At 35.8% G+C, this 11,764-nt stretch overlaps 1 long non-coding RNA gene across 1 annotated transcript; it reads right to left on the bottom strand.

Annotated features, from left to right (window-relative positions):
- Nucleotides 1-2,033: 2,033 nt before the first annotated feature.
- On the bottom strand, nt 2,034-4,022 carry LOC139190495 (uncharacterized). Its single transcript, XR_011574738.1, has 3 exons — nt 3,911-4,022; nt 3,088-3,146; nt 2,034-2,217 (listed from the first exon to the last, which is right to left on the bottom strand). It is a non-coding gene; the product is annotated as an uncharacterized lncRNA (long non-coding RNA).
- Nucleotides 4,023-11,764: the final 7,742 nt, after the last annotated feature.

The raw sequence follows: 11,764 nt of genomic DNA, 5'->3' as shown, positions 1-11,764 counted from the left end.
GATAACCGTCGAAAAGTTTTGTCTCGTTACTTGATCTCTGAATGTTTGATTTTTGTAATTTTTGGCGTATGCGATCTCGAAGTATATACAAACATGTTTGACGGTTGGATCGTTGAAACTAGTTTCGTAGAATGCGTATCCCATCAAAACAATAGATTCACTAACACTTAAAAGTTTATTCATACTTTCATTAAGTATAACATAAGATTTTGTGATATCCACTAGTGTAAATATTTTAAATTGAAGATCGAGTTCATTCATTATATTCATATAGGGTCAAGGAGTGTAGCTGTAAAAAATTATCAAAATCGGAGTTAAAATAACCGTTCAATAGTGATTTTTCAGTTATAGTCGTCGACAAGTTTTGTCCCATTGCTTGATCTCTAAATGTTTATTTTTTTCGATTTTTAGCCTATACGATTTCGAAGCATATACAAACAAGTTTGAAGGTTGGATCATTGAAATTAGTTTCGTAGAATGCGTATCCCATCAAAACGATAGATTCACTAACACTTAAAAGTTTATTCATACTTTCGTTAAGTATAATATAAGATTTTGTGGTATCTACTAGTGTAAATATTTTAAATTATAGATCAAGTTCATTCATTGTATTCATATAGGTTTAAAGAGTGTAGTAGTAAAAAATCATAGCAATCAGAGTTAAAATAACCGTTAAATCGTGATTTTTCGTTGATAGACGTCGAAAAGTTTTATCCTGTTACTTGATCTCTGAATGTTTGTTTTTTGCAAATTTTGGCATATGCGATCTCGAAGTATATACAAACATGTTTGACGATTGGATCGTTGAAACTAGTTTTGTAGAATGTGTATCCTATCAAAACTATAGATTCACTAACACTAAAGAGTTTATTCATACTTTCATTAAGTATAACATAAGATTTTGTGGTATCCACTAGTGTAAATATTTTAAATTGAAGATCAAATTCATTCATTGTATTCATATAGGATCAAGGACTGTAGCTGTAAAAAATCATCAAATCGGAGTTAAAATAACCGTTCAATCATGATTTTTCGTTGATAACCGTCAAAAAGTTTTGTCTCGTTACTTGATCTCTAAATGCTTGTTTTTTGCAATTTTTGGCGAATACGATCTTGAAGCATATACAAACAAGTTTGACAGTTGGATCGTTGAAATTAGTTTCGTAGAATGCGTATCCCATCAAAACGATAGATTCACTACATTTAAGAGTTTATTCATACTTTCATTAAGTATAACGAAAGATTTTGTGGTATCCAGTAGTGTAAATATTGTAAATTGAAGATCGAATTCATTCATTGTATTCATATAGGGTCAAGGAGTGTAGTTGTAAAAAATCATCAAAATTAGAGTTAAAATAACTGCTAAATCATGATTTTTCGTTTATAACTGTCGAAAAGTTTTGTCTCATTACTTGATCTCTGAATGTTTGTTTTTTGCAATTTTTGGTGTATGCGATCTCGAAGTATATACAAACATGGATGGATCGTTGAAACTAGTTTCGTAGAATGTGTATCCCATCAAAACAATAGATTCACTAACAGTTAAGAGTTTATTCTTACTTTCATTAAATATAACATAAGATTTTGTGGTATCCACTAGTGTAAATATTTTAAATTGAAGATCGAGTTCATTCATTGTATTCATATAGGGTCAAGAAGTGTAACTGTAAAAAAGCATCAAAATCGGAGTTAAAATAACCGTTAAATCGTGATTTTTTGTTGATAACCGTCGAAAAGTTTTGTCCCTTTACTTGATCTCTGAATGTTTTTTTTTTTTGCGATTTTTTGTTGATGCGATCTCGAAGCATATACAAACAAGTTTGACGGTTGGATCGTTGAAATTAGTTTCGTAGAATTCGTATCCCATCAAGTTCAATGGCGTGTATATATATATATATATATTTTTTTTTTGTTAAGTAAATTTAAATTTATTTATTTTGTACATATAACACTTAAGAAATTGAATGGTATGTATATTTAGGCCGATCCAATTTTCACCAATTTTTAATATTTAATTTAATATATATATTGACACACCCCGTCCCGAAGGAGGGCATGTTGGCCGTCACGTGAGAGTGACGTAACCATTTGCACAGTACGGAAGCTTTAAGATACAATTTATAAGTTGATACACCCGAAGGTGAGTCCTAATTTTGTCCAATATGTCAGAACACCGTCGAATTCCTCGTAGTCACCACACCTTTGTGATTCCTGAACCTGGAGGGGCGCAAAACCAAAATTGAGTGGGTCAGTAAAACAATTCTTTTCCAAATCCAAACATTTCTCAAAACGTTGTAACCCCTCTCCGTAAAACCTGTATACTTTCCCAGAAATGTAAAATATAAATATACATATATATTCTCAAACTTCATTTTTACTATCTCAACATTTTTCTTTATCAATCATGCCATGCCATGTCTAATTCAACAGTTAAGTATGGATGCATCAACAATAATCATATAAGGTGCAAGAAAGTAATCAACCGGAGGCCCTCTAATAGCCATGTACGGTTGAACCTAGAGCTCAAAATCTATCACTCTCACTCTGCCGGAGTCACCTCTGTGACCTGTCCGGCCTTCTGCACACAAGTTACGCTCTAGTGCTTTCTCATCAATCATCTGTGCACATAATCTAAGGTCACCCACCAGTCGAAATCTCACTAACACTCTTCGACTGGCCCGTCGCACCCACTCCGCGTGGACTGTGCGACCAGCATCTACTTGGATCCAAGATGAGCGTGCGATGCGGTGAATACTATAAGCACTAAACCATGGTGCAGGATTTGAGCTCAATATACATTAACATCATCATATCAGTATTTAAATACTCACCTGTGCGTCCGCCGCACCATTCAGTCATATGCATCATATCTCAATTTCATACTTTTCATATCATTTCATGCATGGCAATTCGATTCACATTTCTATATATTTTTCATATACTTTTATGCATGGCATCTCAATTCACATTTCAATATACTTTTCATATAATTTTATACATTGCATTTAAAGCATACTTTCATTCAATTTCAATTTCTGGGAAAACGTCAAGTATATATATATACGGAAAACAAAACTGCCCACTCACCTGGAGTTCGCCCTACAACTCCCTAGCACAATACGCCAAGGCGTCATGACGATCGGCGCCTAAAACAATAATCAATTCCAACCTCAGAATTCATATCGATAGAATATATAACTTATATAAAATACGTCACTACGTAGTTCAATCCGGAAGATCCACCACTCAGATTTTAAATCCATAACTTCCAGAGGTCCACAATATATCTCTAGGATAACATCCTAAAATTTCATTACCATCCAACGGTCGGATCTCCGTCAATTTCCAAAACTAAGCGACGGTTAACATTTTATTTTATGAACTTACAACTCCAATTCCGGAAGATCCGTAACTCGGATTCCCAATCCGTAAGTTCCAATAATCCTCAAACATTACGTATTGCAACGTATTAAAGTTTGGTAACGATCCAACGGTCGGATCGTCAATTCATTTTTTTCACCTAAATGCAAAAACTATAAAACGTTATTTGAACACCTAACCAACAATCCTTAATAACTTTCTCATACGGTGCTCAAATTGGGTATATGAATATACCACGGTGATCTACTCGACGTCACGGACGTCGACATATTTTTAAAATAAAATTTTACTCTAGCACGCGCCCCCACGCGCCAAGGAAGGCACGGGTCCACGCGCGCCCACGCGCACCTTCTTCCTCGCGGGTTCGCCGGACTGGTTTTTCCGGTGGCCGGAAAACTGGGCATTTTTCAAATGCCTTGTTCTCCTTCGTTTCTCAACCATTTTCTTCGTATAATATATCAAATTGAAGCCCCAAACATGTAGAATCACAATATACTACTTTAAATCTCTAAAAACCAGGAAATCTCACCGGAAAAATTCCAAGAAAACCGGCCAAAGATGAACCACGTGATCCCGACGTCCATTTTGTTCAAACGAGGCACTCCGAGCCTCCTCGTGACCTCCTTAAGCTCACTGTGAGCTTTTTTTAGCCTAAAACGTAGTCATTTAGAAGATCATGAACAGTGCCATTTCACGGGGCTTTAAAAACTAGGGTTTTTCGAAATGAAACTCACCTGAATTTGGTATCCCCGTGTTCGTGAAGTCCTCAGAATCACGATGGTAGTCTTAAATTGGACGTTCGTGGAGGTTTGATTGAGGTTGTGTGTGAGTCCGTATGTTCGAGAGTAAGAGAGAGAGTGAGAGAGTTTTCTGAGATGAAAGAAGAAAAAGAGAGAGAAGGAGTTACGGGTTTTAGGGAGGGAAATAAGGAATGGGGATCCCACGTGGTCCTTTTCCAATCCCCAACTCCAAACCACAAAATTTTAACTTAAAAATCTAAGTTCCATCCTTATTAAATTCCATTTTATTTTCAAAACTTAGGAACCTAGATAATTATCAACTTGAGCTTCACATACTTAGTATTTCTTAAGGGCAATTTCGTCCATTCACAGCCACAAATGTAATATTTTGGAACGGGCTGTGACATATATATATATAATTATTATAGTTTTTAGGGGTATAAAATTATTAAATTAATATATATAATTATTATAGTATTTTTTTAGGGTTATAAGATTATAAAATTAATATTTTGCTTATCGTGTATCATGTTACCCACGTGTATACCCAAACCAACCCGTTATCTTAACAAGTGCTTATCAGGTTACACGATAACAACCCGATTAGTTATCGTGTCGACCCGAACACCTGTTAATTTTGTGTCATGTTGTGTCGGGTTATCGGGTCGTGTCAGGAATTGTCAGGCCTCACACCCCTCTCTTACCTCTTCCAATAATCTTTTCTTTAATTTTTTTAATAATTTTCAAATGGCCACATCTTCAAGTGGCACTTAAAATATGTTCAGATGCTTATTCATTTAACGACAAGTAACACTCATAATATGTCCGGAAATCTTATTTAATATGATAGTTTAATTCAATTAACCAATAATATTAGGGGTGTGCTATCTACACACCCTTTTTTATTTCCTACACACCTTCTTAATTTGCAGCCATCGAATCGACTGAATTAAAGAAAATCAAAGGACATAAATTAACAAGGGATAACACACCCCGACCTAAATCGAGGCATGCTGGCCGTCACGTGAGGGTGACGTAGCCATGTGCGTAGTGGGGAAGAATAATGATATAAAGAAATACGAATAAATAAAAACCAAACCAACTAGAGTACTAGATAAGATAAGGTGAAAGACGAGAATAAGTGTGACTACACATAACCAGAGCGTAGGTATCCTAAGTGCAGTCTAGCAGAACAAATATTAATTATACAATACCAAAGATGATACTACATTGGTGATAATCTGTCAGAACCGCCGACGATTCCTCGTAAGCCACCAACAAGCACTCCTACCTAAAACCTGGAGGGGCACAAAACAGAAAGTGTGAGTGGGCAAAAACAAAGCTTTTCAAAACTATTTCATTTATCAAAAGTAGTAACTCCTCGCCGTAATACCTATAAAATTTCCAGAAAATAGCATACATGTTTATATCTCAAAATCATATTCAAAATAGCAATTCCACAAATATACCATGTCAAATCTCAGCAAGAAATAAGTAAGTCAGGTGAAATAAACCGATATGAAATGGTATGCCAGCCGGAATCACCAACGTGATTTGTATGGTTGGATTTATAACTCATCAACTAGTTCTCTGCACACAAGTCGGAACCACCTGAAGTGGGCTGTACGACAGGCTGAGTGTAAATAAATATGCTCAAGTGCTACGGTCACGTGAAAGTTGTGCGAAGTATCTCAAGTCACCTACGAGTCAGAACCACCTAAAGTGGTTTGTACAACAGGCTAACACCTGCCTTGTATCCAAGGTGAGTGTGTGGTGCGAGAGGTGAACGATCGCGTGAAGGCTATGCCTTGTCCTCGAGCGGAGCACTAACACCGAGGCGCAGGACAATAATCTCGAAATATATCTCAGCACTAATGTACTCACTACCATCAATATACTCTCCTGAAGCTTACCTGAGCGCCCACATCGTCGAGTGACAATATGTATGTAACCATAATAATGCACAATTAAACATAAAAAGCATTTAACATGGCATTTCATACCATTTAATTAAATTTTCTGAGAAAAATACCAAGTGTGTATATATATACTGAAAACCAAAAACCCATTCACTGATATATGGAAGGGTCGTAACCCCCGAGCCTTACTTGACTGCGCTCGTCCTTAGGATAGGTCTCACCTATATGCAAAACAACTATTTAAACGTTATTTTTAAGCACATAAAGAAAACTAGCTAATAACTTCTCATACATTGCTCAATTAGGGTGCTTGAATATACCAACGTGATCTACTCAAACCCACGAACATCCCCAAATTTTTTGGAAAATTTTCCGATCACTCAAGCGTCGTCACTCGCCGGCCAAGGCACGGCCAGACGCGCCGCCCACACGCAGGCACGTGCCTGGCACTTTGACGGATTCGATAATGTCGTTAGGGGATATTCCATTAAATAAAAGCATATGCCATTAAAGATACTTGACGCCGTAAGAATATTCCGTCAACTTTGACGGAATATTCGCCTCCTTCTTCCTTGGTTCGCCGGAGTGCGGTGCCGGTGCTGCTGCGATCACCAGTTTCTGGAAAAACTTAGAACTTCAATATTTTCTTCATTTCGCATCCAAAGCTTCGTGAAGAATTTTTAAGACTTCCTAGGGTCCTAAAACTTGATGAAACCACCACGATCACGACGGATGAATAGTGCACCTTGTTGGAGCACCTTGATATCTCAAGTTTCCGAGGTTCTCACGACCAACCAAAGGTATAGATTGACTCCTGAGCTTGCAAGGAGTCCAAGAACACCAACCACAACCTCAATCTGCGACTAGTGAAGCTCGTTGAGAGATAAACCGTACAATTTTACAGAAAAGGAAAGAAAATCCGAGAGGGAAGGAGAGAGAGAGGGAGTCAAAGGATGAGTGTGTGTGTGTGTGGTCCAGATTTGGGCAGCTAACCAAAAACAAGGAAAACCTAAGTTCTAATTGGATCCAATTACTTAAGAAGAAAATAAATTGGTCCAAATCATTAACCCATTTACACACACCACCACCAAACACTCAAGGGCAAAGTCGTCATTCCACGCAATCAAAGACAAAATAGATTATTTTTCGGGACAGGTTGTCACAAGGGATATGTGAGAAGTAAAAAGAGATGTGTGGATAGTATACCCTTAAAATTAATGACCAAACTTAAAATAATAAATTATTGAGGGAGCTAAAAAATAGCTCATTTCAGTTAGAAATAGTATATAAATATGGTCCTAAACATAGCTCATTCCTTAAAAAATATTTTCTTGCAGAGTATAATCTAAATGGAAGCTAAACATAGCCCCTAGCCCTTAGTGTTTCGATGTTTATCATTTTATGTAATGCCATAGTTTAGTGGAGGATGTGGGATATGCTTAAAAGCAAAGATCGACAGAACAAGGTCAAGGATTAGGATGCTAATCATTTATAGTGGAAAAGTAAGTCTTTAGTGCTTTGCTATTGCCGAGGTGTGTAATCTCCACTTATTAGGTCTCACCTTGACCAACTGTAACAACCCATTACGTACCCTACCATATATTGCCCATATCTTCACCCACCAATATATTGTCCCCTTTACATGCTTCTCTCTAAGTCAAGGCTTTCTAACCTACTACTGAAGGGTTCTCTTGGATATATAACCTACCCAAGAGAAAAAGGTTTTCTTGGATGATTTGCATGGGAGTTTCTTCCTACAATCTGAATTCCCATCAAATATCACCATTGTGTTCGTGTTTGGGTTCGTGGTTCATCTTTGTTCTTTTAGGTTATAGTTTCATAACGTGGGATCATTATTTTTTTAACAAACAATATTTATCTATACTAAGGGGTGAGAGAATGAGTGAAGTCTTACAATGAGTTAGCAACAATGATATGGTTCAAATTCGCAATTAGCGAGAATCGAACTTAGACCTCTCATTTACAAGTAAAGAGGAATACCAACAGACTGTAGTACTAAATGGATGCTCTGAGTATACACTTAAATGTTCATTGATCGACATCACACCGTTGGCACCTCAACTCTTTGATGGTTTCTTCATTGTTTTACATGTTACTTTGGTCATTCTAGAAATCACTACAAGTTGTGCTAAAACAATCACAACTGTTAAATTGTGTTCGTATCGGACATAAGTTTACATATAGATGAAATATTTGGAAAATGTTTGAATTAATTTCTTAGATTCTTTCACTAGCATACTAGTGGGATGTAAAAGAATATGAATTAAGGGTATGAGAGTCAAATTTTTACCTGTTCCATATAAGTAAAATTACTAAACTGCAATGTTAATGACGTACTTGACTAAGGTAAAGCCTTCAAACTCTAATAAGTTTATGATTCTTCTACAACTTTGATCTCTTGACTCAGCTTAAGACCAAATCCATTTTTTTTGTGCAATTATGTATCATCTAATATCTATTTACTTTACTACCCCACCTTATCTATTGCATTTAAATTGAGCTCCTCTAATATATTTATACGTCACTTAGGCTTCATTTTAACATGTTGCCAATAATATATTCAAGACCAACCGCTACAGAATGACTTAGTGGTTGGGGACGAATTTCAGACCCGTATTCCACATGCAAGTTCTGAGTTCAATTTCTTATACTGATAAATCGAATGATGATGACCAGAAAAAGGCTGAAATTCCTTTTTAAGGAGACAAATATATATATATATTGAAGATCATATCTATACTCTTGATTTGAGTGCATTTTTGCTCATTACATTTAAGTGGTAGTATTGTTCACAACTTTATTTATTATTATAATTTCTATTCATTAATTACACAAATTTTAAAATTTAAAATTATACAACAATAATAAATAAATAGTATAGCGAGTAACGTCATTAAGTGAGGTCGGTAAGAAAAAAAATATTCCGTTTCCATTTGTAACCGAAATAGTGAATGGGAACCCACTAAATAGTGTCTGCCAAAAGCACAGCAAGCACACAAAGGTACATAAAGCTATAATGATTGCCTTCCTAAAGAGAGACGAGAGAGTAGAGAATAGGAAACTTGCAAGACATGCAATGTCACTAAATAGTGTCTGTTCATCATTACAGCAGTGAAAGTTTGATCCTCTACATTGTACAAGATACCATCGCAATGACAACAATGCCAACCTTTTCTTCTTTTTCTCTTTTTTCTTTTTCATGTAAAGCCATTTACCTACTATCAATATCATGTTGCATTAGTTTAGGTGATCTCCAACAGATAAAATTAAATATAATTTTGTTCAGAATTATAATCTTGAAAAAAAATGTTTTTAATGAACATCTGCAGATCATACTCATATATTATCTTCAATTGAAAGAACTAAACATTACCCACTTAAGAATTTATTAGTTTTAAATTTATAATTTAGATTTATTAGTTTTTGAACTTTTATTCATCTTCATTGGAGATGACTTTAACAACGTAAAGTGAAAGACTTAAAACATAGAACCCAGAATTTATGCTGCCTAATCTTTATCGATGATGGGGGTCATCTTGAATTCATATTTAACCACACACTTTGTTGAAAAGTTGGTAAAGCATTGGTTTCTCGAGCCATGGAAGCAGTTCATTTCAGAAAATAATTTATGCAGATTTCTAGTAGAAAATAAATTGGTATTGTATAATAGGTGTACTACTCACACACAATTTTTCACTTCATACATACTCTTTGAATTTGTGATAGTTGAATTGACTAAATTAAAGAAGATATAGAAATTAACAAAAGGTGTGTGAGAAGTAAAAATGAGTATGCGGATAGCACACCCATTGTATAAAAATTTAGGGAAAAAAATGCATGATAATCATTTTCCTAAATGCAAAAACATACTACTAGCAATGTTAGTGAGAAGAATATCAGTAAATTTACATTTTTTTTATTCACACATATTTGTTTACTCCTTTAAACTTGATATCTTAATTAATTAACTTGTTATGATTTTCTTTAGGCGTATATAGGATGAGAGTTTTATGTCCACAAAACATAAGCTGGTAAGTTACGTGTCATTATATAAGTAGAAAGAAGATATATTTTCATTGTCTTTCTATTTGTATTATAACATGTAATGTACCACTTTGTGTTTCGAATACACTAAAAAAATCTCCCAATGAAGGCAACAAATGGATCACATTCCTGAATCCCTAGGGTGAATCACATGATGGACCATATTTGTATCAATTGAACAACGTAGAAGCTATGTGCTTAATTAATACTTGGGGTTCACCATCCTCATTTCAAATCATATATGATCTACAAATCCCAACAAACACTCCCTTCTATGATTTTGCTTAGATTTACCAAGTCTCCGTAGCCTCTTCCCAAATTGTGCACAATTAACCACAATGCGAATATTAATGCCATCAATTTACATAGCACAATCGTATAAAAAGGAAGAAGTTCGACTCGTAACTTACTCGATTTACTTGCTAGTTACGAGATGCATCAATTGACACACCGTGACCTAGATCGAGGCATGTTGGCCGTCACATGAGGGTGACGTAGCCATATGCACAGTGCGGAAGCAATATTAATACATGAATGCGAATAAACAAAAACCAAAACAACTAGAGCACTAGATAAGATAAGGTGCAAGACGAGAATAAGTGTGACTACACTTATTCAGAGCGTAGGTAGCCAAAGTGCAATCTGGCAGGACGAATACTAATTGTACAATACCAAAGATGGTCCTACATTTGTCATTATCTGTCAGAACCACCGTCAATTCCTCGTGAGCCACCAACAAGCACTTCTACCTAAAACCTGGAGGGGTACAAAACAGAAAGTGTGAGTGGGCAAAAACAAAGCTTTTCAAAACCATTTCATTTATCATAACTAGTAACCCATCGCCGTAAAACCTGTATAATTCCCAGAAAATAGCATATACGATTATATACAAAAATCATATTCAAAATAGCAAATCCACCAAATATACCATGTCAAATCTCAGAAAGAAATAAGCAAGCCAGGTGAAATCAATCAATATGAAATAGTATGCAAGCCGGAGTCACATAACGTGACCTGTACGGCTGGATATATAACTCATCAACTAGTTCTCTACACACAAGTTGGAACCACCTAAAGTGGTCTGTATGACAGGTTAGGTGTAAATAAATACACTCAAATGCTACAGTCACATGAAGGTTGTGCAAAGTATCGCAAGTCACCTACGAGTCGGAACCACCTAAAGTGGTCTGTACGACAGGCAGGCACTTGCCTTGGATCCAAGGTGAGCGTGTGGTGCGGGTGGTGAATGATCACGTGAAGGCTAGGCCCTATCCTTGGGCGGAGCACTAACACCGGGGTGCAGGATAATAAGCTCGAAATATACCTCAGAACTAATGTACTCACTACCATCACTACCATCAATATACTCACCTGAAGCTTATCTAAACGTCTACAGTGTCGAGCAACAATATGTATGTAACCATAATAATGCACAATTAAACATAAGGAGTATTTGACATGGCATTTCAAAATATCAAACCATTTAATTAAGTTTTTTGGGAAAAATACCAAGTATATATATATACTAAAAACCAAAAGCCCACTCACTGATATGTGGAAGGGTCGTAACCCCCGAGCCTTGCTTGACTGGGCTTGTATATGCGAAACAACTATTTAAATGTTATTTTTTAAGCACATAAACAAAACGAGGTAATAACT

The sequence above is a fragment of the Malus domestica genome, chromosome 02, assembly GCF_042453785.1.
Source record: "Malus domestica chromosome 02, GDT2T_hap1".
Classification (NCBI taxonomy): Eukaryota; Viridiplantae; Streptophyta; class Magnoliopsida; order Rosales; family Rosaceae; genus Malus; species Malus domestica.
The sequence above is the reverse complement of the archived record's forward strand: the minus strand, read 5'-3'. Positions and strand labels throughout refer to the sequence as shown.